At 37.3% G+C, this 18,429-nt stretch overlaps 1 non-coding gene across 1 annotated transcript; it reads right to left on the bottom strand.

Annotated features, from left to right (window-relative positions):
• Positions 1-8,936: 8,936 nt before the first annotated feature.
• Positions 8,937-9,043, bottom strand: LOC129680562 (U6 spliceosomal RNA). The gene has a single exon (XR_008720710.1). It is a non-coding gene; the product is annotated as a U6 spliceosomal RNA (small nuclear RNA).
• Between the last annotated feature and the right edge of the window lie 9,386 nt (positions 9,044-18,429).

Raw genomic sequence — 18,429 nt, 5'->3', positions numbered from 1 at the left:
GGTATGGCTCTAACCAAGCAAGTGAAAGACCTGTTTGAAAATACTTCAAGTCTCTGAAGGAAGACATTGAAGAAGATATCAGAAGATGGAAAGATCTCCCATGCTCATGGATCGGTAAGATTAACATAGTGAAAATACCCACACTTTCTTTGAGGGACTGTCAATAGGCCTAATTTTGAGGGTCACTCATGAGAAGCACAGTTACTTCTACTTTTTTAAAATTTATTTTATTTTTAAAAATTTATTCACCTTACAAACCACTACTTCTAATGAAGATGATAGCTGTATGATAAGACAACATTCTACAATAATATATTAAATATCAATAAAAAGAGAGATGAATTAATAATCTTATCCTTTGCCACTTATTTTTCTAAAAAAAAAAAAACTATTTTATCTAGTCCATGGACACATTACCAATTTTCCAGAAGCACAGTGGACAGAGAAACATATTGGACATCACTATAAGTGTCAATCTTTAAACCGTAGACTGTGACAAACTATAGGTTTATTCTTTGGTTTTATGAAGAGTTAAATTCTAAGGAAATAAATAAAATGTGAACCTATCAATAATGTGTGCATTTTAATGGTTAAAATGTCTTTTAAAACGCAAGGAAACAATTATACTAATAGTCAGCATAATGGTAAATAATGAGAAATGGAGAGTTGTGGTAAAGTAGTGAATATAGAAGGTTCTCTAAGTGGTTGACAAAGTATTGTTTATTGACCTGGGTGACAATTTCAAAAACATTTTCACAGTAGTCTATCAATCTGTATACACTTGTTCTTTTCATTTTCTGCATCTGTTTCTTAAAATAAATTAATTAATAAAATAAAAAAATAAAAACTTACCAAAATGGTGTGGGAAAAGGAAAACAAAGAACATTCAAAAAAGACATTTTCAATATTATTAGTTGTAGAGGAATTTTAATCTAGTAACATGGCTGTTCTGGCAAGGAATCATATCCAAAGACCTTCTAGGTCTGTGTAATCCATTTGGAATGACACACCTTTAATACTCACCTTTAATACCAAAGGTTGATGGTAAAGTTAGTTTGTAAAAGAAAGTACCCATGTTTGAAAGTGACACCTTATTTAAGACAGACCAAGTGACAAATAAGGGAAAGTTTTGACACAATGAATCAGAGATAGGATAAGCCCAACTCTCACTAGAATAGACAGGAAAGAGAATGTACTTAACAACAGTGCAGTAGAATTGAAAGAATAGAGTGGGATACAGTAGAGAGAGAGAGAGAGAATAGAGAAGACAACAGTAGATTACAGTACAGAGTTCAGTAGAGAAGACAGTACAATAAGGAAAGGAAGAGCGTTGAGTTGAGGTCAGAGAGGGGCAAGTCAGTTTGGAGTTTAGTCAGTTGGGAGTCAGAAGCAGTGCAGTGGAGTCAGTTCAGTTGAATGGAGTTGAGTTCATTCATGAGCTTGTGAGTTTGTGTAGAAGCAGTTGAAGCCAGAGAATAAGGAGGAGCCAGAATATTGGAATAGATTGTTAGAGTTAATTTGAGGCCAAGCAGAACAATTCAGTCAGAAGCAGGGAGAGGCAGATTGAATCAGTCAGCTTGGACAGGAGTTTGAGCCAAAACAGCTGAGTTGAACAAGCCATTTAGAGTTCAAAAGAGCTTGAAAGGGTGATCTTATTGAGCAAAAGTCTTAGAGGCTGAAAACAACATTCTAGTCCAAATTAGATTGTACAGAGGCTAGAAACTTCCAAGACTAGGCCTAGGTTAGCAGACAAAGGCAATAAGCCTCTGAGACAACAATTATATCAGGTGAATAAAATATACTTAACCAATTAGTGTCTTTGGTTTTCTTTGTCCTGTATTGGAGGTATCATTACTATCTTGATAGAGTTAAGAAAGGAAAATTGTGGATCTATGGCATTTGCATTCAGTTTATAGAAGAGCCTAAATTGATTGAATTTGATTGAATACACCTATAATGATTGTATTATTATACAATATACATTATACAATATACATATATACAATATACATATATACAATATACAATATATTATATGCATGATTGAATACACCTATAATCTGGAGTTGGAGGCAAGATGATTAGAAGTTTGAGGTCATTCTTGTCTACATTGCAAATATGAGCTACATGAAACCTTGTCTATAAAACAAAAGAACATTCAGATTAATCATGTATATCAAATGTTAAAAATAATGTTGAAGAAATTAAAGCAATAAAAGAAAAAGTAAACTCTGGCCAATGACAGATGAGTGAATTATACCCCTGAAAAGGGATTTGGCTGATCTCCACTCTCCAATCCTCTTTCTCATGGCTGGAGAGAAATGGTAGTGACTATACATTTTAGAAATAGACAGCACCCGAAGATAAGAGATATAAAGCTTTTTTTGTGAAAAATCAGAGAAATATGTTGAACTATGTAGACAACAAAGCCTTTGTCACAATTATTCAATGCTATTTCTATAGCTCGAAAATAGCCTTAAATAATGTGGAAACAAATGAATATGTCAATGTTTCAATCAGCCCTTGTGTATAGACAAAGAAGTTTATATTTTTTTCATATGACATGAAATATTCTCCCTTTTTATTATTTAAAAATGTAAAGACCAGTCTTAGCTCATAGTCATAAAAACCAAGTGGTAGCCAAGATTTGGCCTAAGAATTGTAATGTGTAGAATAGTGACCTAAGTTCTCAACTATGGGTTGCAACCCTCTAAAGACCATCAGAAAAAAAAAACAGATATTTACATTAAGATTCATAACAATGCAAAATTACAGTTATGAAGTAGCAGCAAAACTGCTTTTATGGTTGGGGGGGTCACTGTAACATGAGGAATTGTATTAAAAGGTTGAAGCATTAAGGAAAATTGAGAATCACTGGCAGAGGTATGTCAGAGAATTGAGATGCAATATGGGTTTCTGGAACAGAGACACATACATGAACTGGATTTTCAACTGCTATATGAGGGAAGTACAGTTATAATTGGTTTATTCAGTGAATTTTGTCTCCATATTGACTTAGTCTATTCCCTATCTATTACAAGTCATCACTAAAAATTTTCAGATGAATTGATAGTGCAAATTTTTTTTACTGCATTTAGTTCAGTGGAAGAAAAGAAAACATGTTTTTTTTTTTTAAAGCAAACCCTCTTTATTCCAAGAGGCAGGATGAAAGGTTATAAATCCCTCAATATACTACATGTTTTATAATTGCATACAGGCAAGAGGAAGCATTTTTAAACACCGTGGGAGTGCAACAATCCATATGAAATTGATGCAAACAGAAGAGAATATAAAGATGATACAAAAGAGAAAACCCAGAGGAGTGTGAGAGGTCAGTGCTCACAAACCATAAGCTGAACATCATCAGATTTGGAATACATTCTGGAAGATTTATCACAGAATATGTGCAAAGGCTATCTTGTTAATGGTGTTTCATTTTACTTCAGTGAATAAACACTGACTGAAATAATCATGGACAGCATAATGAGTATATTAATAATTAAGTAGTTAAATCAGAAAAGAAATGTTAGAACTTAAAGGTAAGCCAGAGAGCTTAGGCCAATATTGTTTTGTTTTGTTTTTTTTCAGAATTTTTTTTGAATTTTATTTTTTTCTTATCAGTTACATTTTATTAACTCTGTATCCCAGCCGTGTCCCGATCCCTCATTCCCTCCCAGTCCCTCCCTCCCTCCCTCCCTCATCTCCACTGTGCCCCTTGCCAAGTCCACTGATAGGGGGGACCTCCTCCCCATTCATCTGATCCTGTTTTATCAGGTATCTTCAGGACTGGCTGCAAAGCTCTCCTCTGTGGCCTAACAGGATTGCTCATCCCTTGGGGGGTGGGGAGGCCAAAGAGCCAGTCATTGAGTTCCTGTTAGAAATAGTCCTTGTTCCCCTCACTATGGGAAGCCAATTGGTTACTGAGCTACCACAGGCTACATCTGAGCAGAGGTTCTAGGTTACATTCATACATGGTCCTTGGTTGCATGTCAGTCTCAGAAAAGACCCTGTGCCCAGATATATTTGGTCCTTGTGGCGCTCCTATCCTTTCCTCATCAGACTAATTCCCCTTCTTTCTTATGATTCCCTGTACTCTGCCAAAGGTTTGGTCATGAGTCTTTGCTTTGAAAACACTGCTAGTTAGAGTCTTTCAAATGTGCTCAGTAGACTCCTGTCATATGTTCAATGCGCATCCCATCTGTCTTTCTAAACGAGGATTGATAATCTTACCCCATGTCCGCTCTCTTGATTATCTTTTTTAGTGTATAGATTTCATTATGTTTATCATATCTTATAGGTCTATATAAATGAGTATATACCGTGTTTGTCTTTCTCCTTCTGGGATATTTCACTCAGGATGATGTTTTCTAGATCCCACCATTTGCCTGCAAATTTCATGATTTCCTCCTTTTTGATTGCTGAGTAGTATTCCATTGTGTAAAAATACCACAATTTCTGTACCCATTCCTCCGTTGATGGACATCTGGGTTGTTTCCAGGTTCTGGCTATTACAAATAATGCTGCTATAAACATGGTTGAGTAAATATCCCTTTTGTGTACTTGAGCAAACTTTGGGTATATCCCTAGCAGTGGTATAGCTGGGTCTTGAGGAAGCACTGTTCCTAATTGTCTTAGAAAGCACCAGATAGATTTCCAGAGTGGTTGTATCAGGTTACATTCCCACCAGCAGTGGAGGAGGGTTCCCCTTTCTCCACAACCTCTCCAGCATGTGTTGTCCCTTGAGTTTTTCATCTTGGCCATTCTGATGGGTGTAAGGTGATATCTCAGGGTCGTTTTGATTTGCATTTCCCTGATGGCTAATGAGGATGAGCATTTCTTTAAGTATTTCTCTGCCATTCAATATTTCTCTACAGAGAATTCTCTGTTTAGCACTGTTCCCCATTTTTTAATTGGATTACTTGGTTTGCTGTTTTTCAGCTTCTTTAGTTCTTTGTATATACTGGACATTAGTCCTCTGTCAGATAAATGGTTAGTGAAGATTCTTTCCCAACCTGTAGGCAGGAGTTTTGTTTTGATGACAGTGTCCTTTGCTTTACAGAAGCTTTTCAGTTTCATGAGGTTCCATTTATTGATTGTTGTTCTTAGAGCCTGTGCTGTTGATGTTCTGTTCAGGAAGTTGTCTCCTGTGCCAATGAGTTCTAGGCTGTTCCCCAATTTTTCTTCTAACAGATTTAGAGTATCTGGTTTTATGTTGAGGTCTTTGATCCACTTGGACTTTAGTTTTGTGCAGGGTGATAAATATAGATCTATTTTCATTTTTCTGCATGCAGATATCCAGTTGGACCAGCACCATTTGTTGAAGATGCTGTCTTTTTTCCATTGAATGGTTTTGGCTTCTTTGTCAAAAATCGAGTATTCATAGGTGTGTGGGTTTATTTCTGGGTCTTCTATGCAGTTCCAGTGAGCCTCCTTTCTGTTTTTATGCCAATACCATGCAGTTTTCATTACTATTGCTCTGTAGTACAACTTGAGATCGGGGATAGAGATACCTCCAGATGATCTGTTGTTGTACAGGATTGTTTTGGAGATTCTGGGTTTTTTGTTTCTCCATATGAAGCTGAGAATCTTTTTTTCAAGGTCTGTAAAGAATTGAGTTGGTATTTTGATGGGAATTGCATTGAATCTGTAGATTGCTTTTGGCAGGATGGCCATTTTCACAATGTTAATCCTACCAATCCATGAGCACGGGAGATCTTTCCATCTTCTGAGATCTTCTTCAATTTCTTTCTTCAAAGACTTGAAGTTTTTCTCAAACAGGTCTTTCACTTGCTTGGTTAGTGTCACCCCAAGGTACTTTATCTTATTAGTGGCTATTGTGAAGGGTGTTGTTTCCCTAATTTCTTTCTCAGCCCTTTTGTCTTTGGTATACAGGAGGGCTTCTGATTTTTTTGAGTTGATTTTGTATCCTGCCACTTTGCTGAAGGTGTTTATCAGCTGGAGGAGTTCTCTGGTTGAATTTTTGGGGTCGCTCATGTATACTATCATATCATCTGCGAGTAGTGACACTTTGACCTCTTCCTTTCCGATTTGTATCCCCTTGATCTCCATTAGTTGTCTTATTGCTCTGGCTAGGACTTCAAGTACTATGTTGAAAAGGTATGGAGAGAGTGGGCAGCCTTGTCTTGTCCCTGATTTCAGTGGGATTGATTTAAGTTTCTCTCCATTGAGTTTGATGTTGGCTAGAGGCTTGCTGTATATTGCCTTTACTAGGTTTAGATATGTGCCTTGTATCCCTGATCTCTCCAAGTCTTTAAACATGAATGGGTGTTGGACTTTGTCAAATGCTTTTTCAGCATCTAAGGAGATGATCATGTGGTTTTTCTCCTTCATTTTGTTTATGTGGCGGATTACATTGATGGATTTCCGTATGTTGAACCACCCTTGCATGCCTGGGATGAAGCCTACTTGGTCGTGGTGGATGATATCTTTGATGTGTTCTTGGATTCGATTTGCAAGTATTTTATTGAGTATTTTTGCGTCAATGTTCACAAGAGAGATAGGTCTGAAGTTCTCTTTTTTTGGGGTCTTTGTGTGGTTTAGGTATCAGGGTGACTGTTGCTTCATAGAATGAGTTTGGTAATGTACCTTCTGTTTCTATTTTGTGGAATAGTTTGAGGAGAATTGGTGTGAGCGCTTCTTTGAAGGTCTGGTAGAATTCCGCGCTGAAACCATCTGGCCCAGGGCTTTTTTTGGAGGGGAGACTGTGAATGACTGCTTCAATTTCCTTGGTGGATATAGGGCTGTTCAGTCTTTCTATCTGATCTTGACTTAATGTTGGAAGATGGAATCTATCAAGAAAATTGTCCATTTCATTTAGGTTTTCAAATTTTGTGGCATATAGGCTTTTGTAGTATGACCTAATGATTGTTTGTATTTCCTCTGTGTCTGTAGTTATGTCACCCTTTTCATCTCTGATTTTGTTGATTTGGATAGATTCTCTCTGCTTTTTAGTTAGTTTGGCTAAGGGTTTGTCTATCTTGTTGATTTTCTCAAAGAACCAGCTTTTTGTTTCATTGATTCTTTGAATAGTTTTGTTTCTAATTGATTGATTTCAGCCCTGAGTTTGATTATTTCCAGCCTTCTGCTCCTCTTGGGTGTATCTGCTTCTTTTTTTTCTAGGGTTTTCAGTTGGGCCATTAAGTTGTTTGTATGTGATGTTACGAATTTCTTCTTGCAGGCACTTAGTGCTATAAATTTTTCCCCTGAGCACTGCTTTCAATGTGTCCCATAAATTTGGGTATGTTGTGCCTTCATTTTCATTGAATTCTAGGAAGTCTTTAATTTCTTTCTTTATTTCTTCCTTAACCCAGCTGTCGTTGAGTAACAGGTTGTTCAGTTTCCATGTACGTGTAGGCAGTTTGTTATTTCTGTTGTTGTTGAGGTCCAGCTTAAGTCCATGGTGGTCAGATAGTATACAAGGGATTATTTCAATCTTTTTGTATCTGTTGAGGCTTGCTTTATGACCAACTATATAGTCTATTTTGGAGAAGGTTCCATGCAGTGCTGAAAAAAAGGTATACTCTTTTGAGTTTGGATGAAAAGATCTGTAGACATCTATTAGGTCCATTTGATTTAGGGTCTCTGTAAGTGTTTTTATTTCCCTATTTGTTTTCTGTCTAGTTGATCTGTCCCTTGGTGAGAGTGGAGTGTTGAAGTCTCCCACTATTAGGGTTTTAGGATCAATGTATGATTTAAGCTTTAATAATGTTTCATTTACAAATGTAGGTGCTCTTGTATTTGGGGCATAGATATTCAAAATTGTGATGTCCTCTTGGTGGAGTTTTCCTTTGATGAGAATATAGTGGCCATCCTTATCTTTTTTGATTAACTTGGGTTGAAAGTCTATTTTATTAGATATTAGGATGGCTACTCCCGCTTGTTTTCTGGAACCATTTGCTTGAAAGACATTTTTCCAGCCCTTTACTCTGAGGTAGTGTTTATCTTTGTTGCATAGGTGTGTTTCTTGGATGCAACAGAATGATGGATCCTGTTTCCGCAACAATTCTGTTAGTCTGTGTCTTTTAATTGGGGAGTTGATTCCGTTGATGTTGATAGAAACTAGTGACCAACAATTGTTACTTACTTTAGATGTGGTGTTGGTGGTGTCACTGAGTTTCATTGCTTGTATTCTTTTGGGTTTTTTTGGTGTGTAGTTATCTATTTCCTCTGTTTCCTTCGATGTAATTGTTTTCTTTGGTTTGGAGTTTCCCTTCTAGTAACTTCTGTAGAGCTGGGTTACTATGTAGATATTGTTTAAATTTGGTTTTGTCTTGGAATATCTTGAATTCTCTGTCTATGTTGATTGAAAGTTTTGCTGGGTATAGTAGTCTGGGTTGGAATCTGTGGTCCCTTAAGGACTGTATGATTTCTGTCCAGGCCCTTCTGGCTTTCATATTTTCTGTTGAGAAATCTTGTGTGATTCTGATAGGTCTACCTTCATATGTTACTTGGCCTTTTTCCCTTGCTGCTTTTAGAATTTTTTTCTTTGTTTTGTAGGTTCAGTGTTTTGACTATGATGTGACGTGAAGAATTTCTTTTCTGGTCTAGTGTACTTGGTGTTCTGTAGGCCTCTTGTATGTTTATGGCCATCTCCTTCTTTAAGTTGGGAAAGTTTTCTTCTATAATTTTCTTGAAAATATTTTCCGGACCTTTGAGCCTGATGCCTTCTTTTTCTTCTACTCCTATTATTCTTAGGTTTTGTCTTTTCATGGTGTCCTTGATTTCTTGGATGTTTTGTGTTTAGAACTTTTCTGATTTTATTTTTTCTTTGAGAGACACGTCAATTTCCGCAATTTATCTTCAGCTCCTGAGATTCTTTCTTCCATCTCTTGTATTCTGTTGGTGACGCTTACCTTTGTAGTTCCTGATCTTTTCTCTATGTTATCCAGCTCCTGGTTTTTCTGTATTTGTGTTTCAAAAATATGGAACGCTTCACGAATTTGTGTTTCATCCTTGCGCAGGGGCCATGCTAATCTTCTCTGTATTGTTCCAATTTTAGTATATGTGCTGCCGAAGCGAGCACAGAAAACATGTTTTCTACCTACAACTTGTAAGAACCCTAAGAGTGATCAGGGATGACTTTAATATATTAACAAAACCTGAAAGAACTAAATAATGATCAACAAGAAGGTAGATAAATTAATTTTAACAGATTCATGGGGAATTTTATTTTATTTTACTTTTTTGGGTTTTTTTGTTTTTGTTTTTGTTTTTTTTTGAGACAGGGGTTCTCTGTGTAAACTTGGCTGTCCTGGACTCACTTTGTAGACCAGGCTGACCTCAAACTCACAGAAATCTGCATAATTCTGCCTCTTTGAGTGCTGGGATTACAGGCATGAGCCACTGTGCCCAGGTCCAACATAGGGAGCAAAACAAAACAAAACAAAATCCAAGATGATGCCACTTACATGAAATTTTAAATAAGAAAAACAACATGAAATATCATTTTTGTCATATAAACATTAAAGGGATCAATACAGCCATAAAAATACTAAACACCAAATTCAGGATAGTGGTTTGCAAGAGGCAAAAACAGAGAAAGAATGTTAGGATCCTGGAATGACACAGAAGTTAATTTCACTATGTTTGTTACAAGCTATTTATGTTTGAAAAGTCAAGACAAGCAAAATTAACTATTTGTTGAATATGCAAACGCATGTAGCATATGTTCCAATATGCATAATTTTCCTGTTATATCTTAAGGTTTACATTCACGAAGATTTCCCAGCTAATTGTTAGTTAACATAAGCACAGAAATACATTCACAGATGTTCCCCTTGCTTGTATTTTAAATAAAGTTTCTAGTGTGGATAACTCAGAATAAAAAAACAGCCATTTCTCTTACTTCTTAATAGGATTAATGCATTAGAATCATTGGTATCACAGCACTCTGCAAATTATTAGCAAACGGTAACAACTGCCATCAGGAACTTGCACCTTTAATGGAAAGTAGGGTGCTGTTAGGACTGAACCTGCTCTATTTGCAGTGAACCCAGGAGTTTCACTACAGCAACAATAGATGACAAACAACAGTGATAAGGATGCAAAGGAAACAAAAACATAGCAAAATGAGAGAGTAGAGCAGAATGACAACTTACTCTCAAACAAAAGCTAACTGTAATCAAAAGCTGAATTTTCTCAATAATGCCCAGGTTTTCTAATTGCACATTTACCATTATGTTTTTAATTATTCTTTCACTGGACTAAAAAATCCTGTAGAAAACCAGCTCAAAACACTAAGTGACAAAAGCCTGAATAGAAAATTGTAATATATTTATAAAATGAAGTTACATATTACAACATAAAGAATGTACTGCAGAAATGTGTAAGTAAATGAATTTCAAAAAACATTATGCAAAATGAAGTAAGCTAGACAGGCAGAAGTGCACACTGTTTAATTTATCTCATATGAGGTCTATTAAGGGACACTAAGCTCTATTTGCATAAATCAGAACACCAGTTTTTAATTTCATTTATATGAAGTCTATTCAAATAAACTAAGCCATAGTCATCTAAATCAGAACAGTGGCTCTGGGTAGTGAAAGATCAGAAAGGAACAAGAAAATATGGTTCATCTCGAGTGGGGTAGTGACTATATAAGTGTATATATTTCTAAAACAAACAAAAATTTTATTGACTTTCACATTTAAGCTAAATGTATTTTGTTGTTTATATTTCACATGTCAATAGTGTTAATTGTTTTAATTCTTATATGAAAAAAAATAACATTGGAACTGAGAGCCAAAACATTCTCTAACACAGGGATTTCAGCCCCAAACTCAGACCAAAAGCAGCCCACAGGTGTGTTTTGTTGGAGTCTTTTTTTCGAACTGAATTTGTTGTCAAAATTGGAGAACTATCATTAAAGTTTTTTTTAAGTCCAGCTTCTGCTGGAAAAAAAAAAGCCCTGAGCTCTAACAATACTAGGCCAATTTTCAATGTCAATATCTTCTGTTGTACCTACTCTCTAAAACAAAGTATATACTCTTCATTCTCCTTATTTCCTACCATGGGACGTTGTCTTGAATGAGACCATTGAGTTACAGCAGAATAAATAGTTACAACTCCTAAAAATAGGGAAAATGGAGCAAAATAAATAGAAGAAAATTTGTGAGTTTAGTTGTTCACATAATAAATTTGGGGTTTCAGAAGGCTATCACAGCAAAAATGTTCAATAGCCAGTTGGAAATTCAAAACTGAAGCCCAACAGAAATAACACTTCTTGATCATCTATCATGTAATAATCACCATAGTAGCAGCTTTCAGAGTTGGCTTTTGTATATTTGAAGAAAAGTAAGTTCAATTACTAAGACTACATAACCCCAAAAATAAAAATAAAAAAGCAAAGGTTGAGAATAAGAGCTGGTGGAACTGAAATTCAATTTTAAACAATTTTAGAACAGATGAAATTTGAAAAACATGATATAGGAATAGTCTGTAACAGTAGAGGAAGAAAGGATAATACACAGAGGCAGAAACCAAGAATAGAGATTTACTGGTATTTCTGGTAGCAGTGGTTCTGAACCTTCCCAATACTGTGACCCTTTAATACACTTCTTCATGTTGTGGTGATCCCCAACTATAAATTATTTTTGTTGATACTTCATAACTATAATTTTGCTATTGTTATAAATTGTAATATATATACATGTATCTTCCAGTGGTCTTAGGAGACCCCTGTGAAAAGGTTGTTGGGACCTAAAGGGGTCAAAAATCCACAGAATGAGAAGCACCGCACTAGAGAAAGGCTCTTGCCTGAAAACTAAAAAAAGTCAACTTGGCAACTAAAAGGTCACTGGAAAACAAAGACAAATAGCTTCTGTAAAGCCCTGAGAGTATAAGTTATATACATGAAGGACCGTAAAAGGACAATTAAAAAAGTGAAGTTAGTAAGAAAACTATGGTGGAATGTAAAGGAATAATCTCAATAGATAAAACAAGCAGCCAAAGTTTCCCAATAATGGAACAGATGATTTATTTACATATTCATTTTCTTAGATCTATGCTTCAAGAAGTCAAGGATAGGAAGGGAAGTGAATAGAAACCCTGATACCACCCTTTTAGAGGGGAAAGTACAAGGAAATAGTAGGTAATAGTCATTTTGAATGTATGAAACAGAAATGCAAAAAAACAGCAGATAACAAAAGGGGGCAGGATATCCAAATGATAGTTAAAATATTTCAAATCAAGGATAAAAACAGAAACCTTCCGATGTATTTTTGTTACCCTAATCTTTATTCCAAGCTGATGAAGGGTACATACATAAGCATCAGACCAGTTTTAGTTATTAGTTTATGTGTAAAACTGCCAGGGAACATCCCAGGAAAATGAATCTAATGTGGCATGAAAAGGAACACATAAGTGCAGTTCAACATAATGAAAATTATTCATATTATTCATTAGAGCAAAGGAAAAAATGTTGCATTTATAAACACAAATGAAAAAATTCATTTGAATAAATTCTATTTCTCTTAATGAACATGAATAGAAATATGTGTATTAACATAAGAATCTATCTTTTTATTCAAACACCAGTATCCTATTTAAGGGTGAAAGCTGGATGCTCATGCACTTTAATGTCAAGGACAAAGCAAGAGTGCTCCCTACAATCAACATTATGGACTTTTTAATGTTACTAGTAAAACGTGAAAAATGAATTCAAAGCATTGCTAGTTAAAAAGAATTCATAATTACAGTTCTAGATTTTATGTTTCCTGTCTTCAAAGTGCCAGTAGAATCAATCAACTAAAAGTCTAAGAGAACCAGTAATTGTCAGTGTATAAAATAAGTGTACAAAAGCAACAGTCTTCCTATATAATAGCAACAAACCATGAGAAAGTACAACAGGAGAAAATTACTCTATTAACTTTACCAGTGTATAACATGAAGCAACTAGAAAAGTAAGTCTAAGAAATAGGCAGGGCTCATTTGAAAAGAACATGAAACTCAAAGATAATTTTTTAAATAATGGCATAAAAAGAGAGAAATATGAAGTGCTTGTTAATAACCAAGGCAAATTACAATTAAGATGTCAATTCTTCCCTAAAATTATTTCAAGAAAAGAAACTCAATCAAGTTGATGAAGAGAAGTTGCTTAACTACTAGAAAAACAACCAAAAGGATAATTCTTCAAAGTTCATGCCAAAATGAACCACAAATATAATATTTAATATTTAAAAATAAAATACAGGCACGGAAGCTTGAATTTGTAGTATTATCTACTTGAGAGGTTGACACAGGAAGATAATTTGAACGCAAGAGGTGGACACCATTCATGGTATCAAAAGACCCAATTTGTTGTTGTTGTTTCCAAGACAGAGCTTCTCTGTCTCGAAATGAGGCTACAGTCTTGGCTGTTCTGGACTCACTCTTGTAGACCAGCCTGGTCTCAAACTCACAGAGGTCCACCTGTCTCTGCCTCCCTGAGTGTTGGGATTAAAGGCGTGCACCACCACACCCAGTTAAAAGACCCATTTCAAAAAATTAAAAAAGCAAACAAGTAGAATCTTAAAAGGTCTGGAAGATAACTTAATGTGGATTATAAACATTAAGTATTAATGTGGATTATAACATTAAGTATTCATCTGATTTTAAGATAGAAGCAGAAAAACTATTGAATAATAAGTATTTTAAAGGTCATTGAAGTCATTGTAACGTTATGAAACAATGCAGGCAGGAAAAAATTTGCAACTGATATGATGGGGTGAAGGATATGCAAAAGGCTCTTAATGGGCAAAAATAAATAGAAATGATAGGACTAGAGAGACATTTCGATGGGTAAAGTATTTGCTGAACAAGCATGAGTACTGAGGTTAGAGCCACAGGAACTCTGTAAAAGTCAAGCACAGATTTATGTGTGTGCAATCCCAGTGCTGCAGAAGAAGAAATGGAAACCCAGGACCATTCAGTCTAGCTGAAATGGTAAGCTCCACATGCAGAGAGAGACCTTGATGTCAACCTCTTGCATCCACATACTCATGCATGAGTGTTCACACTCAGACACACATGCACGTAAGACACACACACACACACACACACACACACAAATCTGCGAAATAAGATTTACCAGTGCTATGTGTAGTAGTATTATATTAGTCGGGGTTCGCTAGAGGAACAGATCTGATAGAATGAATATACAAAGGGGATTTATTAGAATGGCTTACAGACCGTGGTCCAGTTAGGCCAACAATGGCTGTCTACCAATGGAAGGTCCAAGAATCCAGTAAATGTTCAGTCCACAATGCTGGATTTCTCAGCTGTGCTTCAGTATATGCTGGAGTCCTGAAGAAGTAGGTCCTAATGCCAGTGAAGAAATTGACTGGCCATCTAGAGAGAGGACAAGCAGGCAAAGAGAACAAGCTTCAGTCTTCCAAGTCCTTTATATGGGCTGCCAGCAGAAGGTGTGGGCCAGATTAGAGCAGTGTCTTCCCACTTCAAAAGATCTGGATAGGGGGGCGGAGCCAAGATGGCGACTAGCACACACAGTTTCCGAGCTGTGGAAGAGATAAAGTTCTGACTTGATGAGTGGAAGAACTTCTGAAGCCAGGGAAACAACGGAGAGACTTTCTAAACAACAGGGAACATCGCAGGAGGTGAAAACCTTGGTCTCGGGTCACCCAGGGACTTGTTTGAGAAACGATCCTTTGATCTCTCGGCACTCCCCTCCCCCAGACCTCCCTCCTCCTCGGCACAGCAGACTCACCTTTCTCAGCACAGACCTAACTGCCTGGGGCCTGCAGCCACTGAGGCGGAGCCCCAAGCCCTTTATCGGCAAAGGCCAGCAGTACTGTGTCTCGGAGCCCCAGATTCGCGCGGCGGCTGCACCATCCTCCCAGGGCCTGAGTCTGCTAGACGCCATACTAGCTCCGCAGGAGCGCGATCACTGACAGTACGGCCCGCCCAATCCCACAGTGACAGAGAATACGCTATATACTCACCAAAACCAGACAGAAACGCCATACAAGCTAGACACACCAGGCGCTGGGCCTCCGAAGCTTGGAGAGCACAGTAAAGAGACCCCAGGACTTCCCAGAAAGCATCTGGACTAGCAACCCAGTCTCCAGTTACAGCGGGACTTTCTAACCTGGCGGCAGAGCAGCACTGAGCTGGCGGGGCACATCAGCCCTCCAGTTTAAGACTAACCAGGGCCAAACCAGAGAACAGAAAGGCTGGTTACCCCGATTCCTACTGATGTGACCACCCTGAAAACTCCAGCTGCAGCAAGACCTCATAACCTGGCAGTGACAGCAGCACGGAACTGGCGGAGCACATCAAAGAAGCAGGGCCAAACCAGAGAGCAGAGAGCCCAGATACGCTGATCTCTGCCAAGTGTCCTGCCTGTAAGTGAGTGCACCCTTGAGAATCTGCAGCTCCACTGATCCTGGGTCCTTCTAAAACAGAAGCTAGGCATCGAACCCCCTCCCACCCATATACCCACTTTGGGAAACAGAGGGGCACTTGGAACATTGAAGTTCCTGCTCTGTGGGTCTAATTGAGGAGTTAAGGCAGTTAATGCCAGAAATTGCGCTGCGATCATCACTAGCGCCTGTGACATATACATTGCAGAGGCCCTCCCACACACTCAAGGGTTCAACATTAGCCATCACTCTGTCCCTCGAGACACACGCCCACACCCACTTACACACACACACACACACATATACACACGCACGCACGCTTGCATTTGCCTCTGTTTGCGCCTGCGTACTTTCCTCCCACAGGTACAGCTAGTCCTCAGCATACGCTAAGGACACAGGACCTCTCTCAACTTCCTGAAGAATTCTCCAGACTCGAGAGAGAGACAGTACCAGTCTGATCGGCAGAATCCAAAAACAAACAGGGAAGGTCTCAGATAAGCCAATGGCCAGGGGTAAGCGAAAGAACACTTCCAACATAAATCAGGACATCATGACTTCACCAGCAAACCCCAAAATCGATGGATACCCCAAGTCATCAGAAGCACAGGAAAATGACCTTAAAGCCATTCTTGCTCAATTATTTGAGGCTCATAAGGAGGAAATGAACAAATCTTTCAAAGAGTTGGCCAGTCAATTGGAGGTAAAGAAAGAAGAAATAGACAAAACCCTTAAAGAAACAGAGGCAAACATAGCCAAACAAATAGAGGCACAAGTAGAGAAAAAATTAGTGGCATACAAAAAGGAAATGAACAAAGAAATAGAGTCCATCGGAGAGAGACAGGAATCCAAATTCAAACACATGAAAGAAATGGTGCAAGGCATGAAAACAGAATTAGAATCAATAAAGAAAACACAAAATGAGAAAACTCTTGAGCTGGAGAACTTGGAGAAAAGATCAGGAACCACAAAAGTAAGCATCACCAACAGAATACAAGAGATGGAAGAGAGAATCTCTGGAGCTGAAGACACACTTGCAGAAATTGATACTTCTCTCAAAGAAAAAGTAAAATCAGAAAAATTTCAATCACAAAATATCCAAGAAATCAAGGATGCTATGAAAAGACAAAATCTAAGAATAATAGGAATTGATGAAAAAGAAGACTCCAGGCTCCAAGGTCCAGAAAATATTTTCAAGAAAATCATAGAAGAAAATTTTCCCAACTTAAAGAAAGAGATGTCCATAAATATACAAGAGGTCTACAGAACACCAAATAGACTAGACCAGAAAAGAAACACATCACGTCACATCATAGTCAAAACACTAAATCTACAGAACAAAGAAAAGATATTAAAAGCAGCAAGGGAAAAAGGCCAAGTAACATATGAAGGTAGACCTATCAGAATCACACCAGACTTCTCATCAGAAACTATGAAAGCCAGAAGGGCCTGGGCAAGCATCATGGAGACTCTAAGAAATCACAAATGCCAACCCAGACTACTATACCCTGCAAAGCTTTCAATCAACATAGATGGAGAAAACAAAATATTCCATGACAAAACTAAATTTACGCAATATCTATACAGCAAACCAACCCTACAGAAGATACTAGAAGGAAAACTCCAATCCAACGAAAACGAATTCACCCAAGAAAACAGGGCATACAGATAATGTCCCAACAAAAATGAAAAGAAAACAAGCAATGAAACAAGGTAAGATCATCGACTCCATTACAAAAGGAACTAACATGCATTGGTCAATATTATCTATCAATATTAATGGACTCAACTCACCAATAAAAAGACACAGGCTAACAAAATGGTTACGGAAACAGGACCCAACATTCTGTTGCATCCAAGAAACACACCTATGCAACAAAGATAAACACTACCTCAGAGTAAAGGGCTGGAAAAATGTTTTTCAAGCAAATGGTTCCAGAAAACAAGCTGGAGTAGCCATCCTAATATCTAATAAAATAGACTTTCAACCCAAGTTAATCAAAAAAAGATAAGGAGGGCCACTATATTCTCATCAAAGGAAAAATCTAACAAGAGGACATCACAATTTTGAATATCTATGCCCCAAATACAAGAGCACCTACATTCCTAAATGAAACAATATTAAAGCTTAAATCATACATTGATCCTAATACCTTAATAGTGGGAGACTTCAACACCCCACTCTCATCAAGGGACAGATCAACCAGACAGACACCAAATAGGGAAATAAAAGCACTCACAGAATCCCTAAATCAAATGGACCTAATAGACGTCTACAGATCTTTTCACCCAAACTCAAAAGAGTACACCTTCTTTTCAGCACCACATGGAACCTTCTCCAAAATAGACTATATAGTTGGTCACAAAACAAGCCTCAACAGATACAAAAGGATTGAAATAATCCCTTGTATACTATCTGACCACCATGGACTAAAGCTGGACATCAACAACAACAGAAACAACAATAAGCCGACACGCACATGGAAACTGAACAACTTACTACTCAATGACAGCTGGGTCAAGGAAGAAATAAAGAAAGAAATTAAAGACTTCCTAGAATTCAATGAAAATGAAGGCACAACATACCCAAATTTATGGGACACATTGAAAGCAGTGCTCAGAGGAAAATTTATAGCACTAAGTGCCTACAAGAAGAAATTCGTAACATCACATACAAACAACTTAATGGCCCAACTGAAAAACCTAGAAAAAAAAGAAGCAGATACACCCAAGAGGAGCAGACGGCTGGAAATAATCAAACTAAGGGCAGAAATCAATCAATTAGAAACAAATAAAATTATCCAAAGAATCAATGAAACAAAAAGCTGGTTCTTTGAGAAAATCAACAATATAGACAAACCCTTAGCCAAACTAACTAAAAAGCAGAGAGAAACCATACAAATCAGCAAAATCAGAAAGGAAAATGGGGACATAACTACAGACACTGAGGAAATCCAAACGATTATTAGGTCATACTACAAAAGCCTATATGGCACAAAATTTGAAAATCTAAATGAAATGGATAACTTTCTTGACAGATTCCATCTACCAAAAT

The sequence above is a fragment of the Psammomys obesus genome, unplaced genomic scaffold (assembly GCF_907164565.1).
Source record: "Psammomys obesus unplaced genomic scaffold, mPsaObe1.curated_primary_1811, whole genome shotgun sequence".
NCBI lineage: Eukaryota > Metazoa > Chordata > Mammalia > Rodentia > Muridae > Psammomys > Psammomys obesus.
This window is presented reverse-complemented; position numbering and strand designations above follow the sequence as displayed.